The 5,917-nt window shown below is 42.7% G+C and overlaps 1 pseudogene; it reads right to left on the bottom strand.

The window, feature by feature from the left end:
• Positions 1 to 3,767: 3,767 nt before the first annotated feature.
• Positions 3,768 to 5,100, bottom strand: LOC137318110 (probable G-protein coupled receptor 139; annotated as a pseudogene).
• Between the last annotated feature and the right edge of the window lie 817 nt (positions 5,101 to 5,917).

The raw sequence follows: 5,917 nt of genomic DNA on the forward strand, positions 1-5,917 counted from the left end.
GGGGACACGGTTGGAATATTGGCAGAAGACACAAAAAATGGCGTTGCAGTTGATAGTGAAGAGGATAGCTGTAGAATCCAAGAAGATATTAATGGGTTGGTGGAGTGGGTGGAAAAGTGGCAAATGGAGTTCAACCCGGAGAAGTGTGAGGTAATGCACTTAGGGAGGGCAAACAGTAAAAGGAATACGCAGTAAACAGGAATATATTGAGACGGTTAGAGGAAGTGAGAGGCCTTGGAGTGCACGTGCAGTATGTCCTAGAGGCAACAAGGGGGCAAGCCATACTAGATTTAGTAATGAGTAATGAACCAAATTTAGTTAACGGCTTAACTGTACGCGAACATCTATCCAATAGCGATCATACCATGATCGAGTTCAAGGTAGTGTTTTAAAGGGGAAAAAGTGAATCAGCTGCTCAGATTCTAGACTTGGGTAAGGCCGATTTCAATGGGATGAGACAGAGACTGTCCACAGTAAACTGGGCAAATCTGTTAATGGGTAAAACGACCAATGATCAGTGGGAAATGTTTAAAGACACATTTAACGTGATACAGAATCGGTTTATACCCCTGAGGGGCAAGAACTCTACTTGCCAAAATAAAACAGCCATGGGCAACTAAAGAGGTGAGGGACAGTATAAGACATAAGGAAAGGGCATATAAAAGGCAAAAAATAGCACAGATCCTGGCGATTGGGAAAGATACAAAGATCAACAAAGGGTCACAAAACAGATGGTAAGAGCTGCAAAAAGAGAGTATGAAAAGAAACTTGCAAGTGATATCAAACCAAAACAAAGAACCTTTATAGTTACATTTTGAAAAAGAGGGTGGTCAGGAGCAATTTTGGCCCCTTAAAAATTGAAAGTGGGGATATTGTCATTGACAATGGGGAAATAGCAGACATGATGAATAATTACTTTGCATCAGTATTTAGAGTAGAAAAAGAGGATAGCATGCCGGAAATCCCAACAAAACTTATATTGAATCGGGGAGACGGACTCGATAAAATTAACATAAGTAAAGCAACAGAAATGAAGAAAATAATATCACTAAAGAGTGACAAATCCCCAGGACCAGATGATTTCCACCCCAGGGTTTTAAAGGGAATTGGTGAGCAGATTGAAGATGTCCTAACTATAATCTTTCAAAGTTCTCTAGATTCAGGAAATGTCCCTCTAGATTGGAAAATTGTATATGTCACTCCGCTTTTTAAGAAAGGAGAGAGAGGCAAAACAGGGAATTATAGACCAGTTAGCCTAACATCTGTTGTGGGGAAAATGCCGGAGTTGAAAATTAAGGATAGGGCGACTGAGCACCTCGAGAATTTTCAGTTAATCAGAGGGAGCCAGCATGGATTTGTGAAATGTATATCGTGCCTGACAAACCTGATTGAATTTTTTGAAGAGGTGACTAAAGTAGTGGACAGGGGAATGTCAATGGATGTAATTTGTATGCACTTCCAGAAGGCATTTGATATGGTCCCACGTAAGAGACTGTTAGCTAAGATTGAAGCCCATGAAATCGAAGGGAAAGTACAGACTTGGTTCTTAATTGGCCGCACACCTCCTCTTACTACCCGTTTGATGTTTACATGCCGATAGAAGTCTTTTGGATTCACTTTTATGTTAGCCGCCAGTCTATTGTCATAATCTCTCTTTGCCCCTCTTATTTCCATTTTCACTTCTCCTCTGAACTTTCTATATTCAGCCTGGTTCTCACTTGTATTATCAACCTGACATCTGTCATACGCCCACTTTTTTCAGCTTCATCTTACTCTCGACCTCATTCATCCTCCAGGAAGCTCCGGATTTAGTTGCCCTAACTTTCTCCCCTCGTGGGAATGTACTTAGACTACCTGAATCATCTCCTCTTTAAGGGCCGCCCATTGTTCGATTACACATTTGCCTGCCAATCTTTGATTCCAATTTACCCGGGCCAGGTTCCTTCTCAAGCCACTGAATTTTGCCCTCCTCCAATTAAGTATTTTTTCTCCAGATTGGTCCTTTTCCTTTTCCATAACTATTCTAAACCTTATGATACTATGATCACTGTTCCCTAAATGTCCCTCACTGACACTTGCTCCACTTGACCCATCTCATTCCCCAGAACCAGATCCAGCAATGCCTCCTTCCTCGTTGGGCCTGAAAGGGTGGGTAACCAGACGACACATGAGAAATTTACGCAGAGAATTGCAATGATCTGGAATGCACTGGATGAAAGGGTGGTGAAAACAGCTTCAATGGTAACTTTCAAAAGGGAATTGGATAAATACTTGCAGGGAACATTGTGCAGGGGTATGGGGAAAGAGCCGGGGAATGAGACTTATTGGATAGCTCTTTCAAAGAACCGGCACGATGGGCCGAACGGCATCCACCTGTGCTGTACAATACGATGATTCTACGATACTATGATTTTAATGTTAGGAAGATATGGTGGGCAGTCTTCCCCCAAAATATTAAAATGGTTAAAAATGGAGGGGGAAATGTTTGTATTTATCACCTGGTCTTTAAACCTCGCCTGGGCGGAGAGCAGTCTGGAAAATTTTACGTTATATTAAAGGGAAGAAAATCAGTGCCCAGCGCTGACGTCCAGCAGACTAATAAAAGCTAAAATAATTAAATAGTAAATATCAATATTAGCGATTTATTTGTTATCTTTGAACTGTAAAATTAAAATCAAACTGCTGAACAAACAAACTTCAGGGAGTGAAAGATGCACGAGCTCCTGAATAGAATTGGTGACGCGTCACAGAATCCCTGAAATTTGCAACAATTAGGATAAATCGGGAAACAGTTTCATCCGAGACACAGAAACTGGCGGGCGGACAAATTGCCAGTTAATTGGCACAAGGCTTCATCTGATACCTTTGCACCGAGCAACGCTCTCAAACCCCGGTCTGCAGTGTGACCGGTCGGAACTCCGAATACACAGCCTCGCACTGGGATGCCCAAACAACACCATTTGATCCAAGGGCAGGGGATATTACATGAGCATCTGTGCATCAACACACAGAGCGGATTATTCCATTCCAATATATGAGAACATTGATTGTAGAACGATGCAACAAATTACCTGATTATGAAGGTTATTTTACATTCTTGGTTCTTACATTATTTTACCAGTTTTACCGGGTCGCTGATTCAGATTAGTAACAGTCAGATACATTTAGTAACAACAGGTAAAGACTTTATTTTTAATGTTGCTGGACAGCCTTCAAATATTTCTCATTAATCGAGATTTCAGAAAAAGCAGATCGAACAAGGCAACAACTGTTAACATTCAAAAATGGTGAAACCTCGCAGCACTGCGAACGAGACAGCGGCTCCGCTCCTTATTCCCTGGAGAAGGGATGAAGCGGCCGGTGCAGCTGACGTCAGTCCACGCACCGTGTTCATCAAACCTCCGAGAAAAAGTAAATTCACCAGGATTTCGAAACGATCGAATCTTTACCTAAAACTGATGTATCTTCCTGTCAATTACACGGTAGAATTGAATTACATTCCTCGCACAGTGATATTAAACTCGTTGTTCAAATATTCTATTCCACTAATAAAGTTCACTACATCACTGACTCTTTTCATACTTAAGGGGGACTGTCCTTATTTGTCAGGAGTCAGTCGGCCAATGAACTGTCGAAACCCGCGGTCAAAGTTGGCGCTAGATTCTATAAAGTGCAGGAAATATAATCGCGTACCTGTGAGTTTTTATAAGAACCGTCATTAAATAATCTTTGAGGAGAGGGAACCCCAGTCTAAGATAGAATCGGTGCTAAAACTGAATCCTAATGTTCCAAAGGGAGGTCTCGTTCGGAGTTCGTGTTCTAACCAATCTTAGAATCAGTGTCCAGGGAGATTTCAGCAGCTTCTTCAGCTCTTCTCTGAATTTCCTCTGGGTAGCTGCATAAATACAGGTGTTTGGACAGGAACTCAAATGCTTCAGCATAGCTCCGGCTTCGGTGGCGATATATCCTGGGTTTGTGCGGTCACCTCGGTAATAATTGGAGTTTGTCAGTCCGGTGCTTACAAAAGTCACTAGAGCTGTCAGCCACAACAGCATAAAACTGCCCGACACAGTGAAGAGTAAAATGATGGATTTCCTTCGGTTCTCCATCTCTGGATCACACTGATTCTCACTGCAGACCCCTGCGCTTTCTATTAGCCACTAAAATCCGTCTGATGGTCAAAGAATTAAACAAGGCAATCAATGTAAAAGGAAGACAAATGAGAGAGATGACGTGAAACCAGACGTACGTTGCACCTTGAGGGGAGGAGAAAAAGGCCACTCTTGACCGGCAGCCCCACTGCACTTTGTTAATTATGTGGTGAGGCTCAAATGCAAAAAACAAGGGGATGTCCTTTAAAACGATCAGAAACGAGACCGTTGTTATAACCGCGGCCGCAGTTCTCTCGTTGCAATACTTGTTTTTAAACTTCTGCCAGCAGAGAGCAACAAAACGGTCAAATGTGAAGGTGACGGTGAACCAAACAGACAAATCGAGGGCGATAACAGTCATGTATAGAATGAACCTACACACGGGAGTGTTGGAGAGGAATGAAAGAGGGAAGTGATAACTGAAAATATAATAAACTATAATATTGATGATCATGACCAGTAGATCTCCTGTTGCCATGGCCACCATGTAGACAGAGATACACTTGGAAAGGCCGCAGTTTTCTCGGGAGAGAATCACAATTGTCATCAAGTTCGCTGTAAGAAAGAGAGAAGAGAGAAATAATATTCCACTGTTTGAAATATATGTGGAGATACCTGTTGAAAGCATTTTGCTCCATTCGGTGTGATTATCAACACGGACCAGTGTGAGAGCAGGATTAATATTCGAGTCACGACCTGGGAAACCGACCCATACATTATAATGAGCTGCTGCAGCGCTCACTCTGCACGGGGACACAAGACGGTCACGAAATCCACTGAAACGCTGACGTTTGGGAAAAACGTTACCTTATCGATCATGCAATAAGAACAGTGATACAGTTAACACAGATTAACAAGAAACAGGTTACAATGGCTCACCTGGGACACCGACGGCTGCGAGAATCGGGTAGTAAATCTGTTTTATCAGCAGAATAGTTGGTTGCCCCATTTTCTGTGAGAATAGATAAATTATCCAGGACCTGACACGACTCTGACCAGTGTACAGCTGAGGCAATGGAAGGGATTCCTACATTTATACACACATCAATCGTCCAGGGAGTCAATCATGTTGCACCATAACCAGCATTAGTTACAGTCATTTAACAAATAGTCTCAGGGAAGTTGTTTTTTTGGTCTGAGACATTGAATTCAGATAAATAGTTGAAACGGTTATTGGACATTTTAAGAAATCACACAATTAAAACATTCTTTACAAATGGAAAGTGGAATCTCCCAGTAACGGTACTGACCTTATAACTACAGGACTGGTGGAGGCAGCTACCCTTGAAGTAATCACGCTGACGCTGCATTTGACTCACACCGAGTGCCCCAACTCTCCCAGTGCAGTTGCGGAAACTAATCCTGCAATGTTGGACATGACCGCAGTCTTGCAGCATTAGACCTGAGCGCGCGTCTCTGGTACTCGTGGCATCTCTACACTTAAATTTGAGGTAACTGTGCTCTGCTGGTACTAGTGATACCCTATACTTACATTAGATGTGACCGTGCTCCTCCGGTACTCGTGGTACCCTTGAGTTACATTAGATGTGACCGTGCTCCTCCGATACTAGTGATAACCTGTACCTACATTAGATGTGACCGTGCTCCTCCTGTACTAGTGATACCCTATACTTATATTAGATGTGACCGTGCTCTCCGATACTAGTGGTGCCCTATACTTACATTAGTTGTGACATTGCTCCTTTGGTGACACCCTACACTAATGCTGGAATTTGCCGTACTCCTCTGGCTCTCGTGGTGCCCCT

The sequence above is a fragment of the Heptranchias perlo genome, unplaced genomic scaffold, assembly GCF_035084215.1.
Source record: "Heptranchias perlo isolate sHepPer1 unplaced genomic scaffold, sHepPer1.hap1 HAP1_SCAFFOLD_65, whole genome shotgun sequence".
In the NCBI taxonomy this organism is placed as follows: Eukaryota; Metazoa; Chordata; class Chondrichthyes; order Hexanchiformes; family Hexanchidae; genus Heptranchias; species Heptranchias perlo.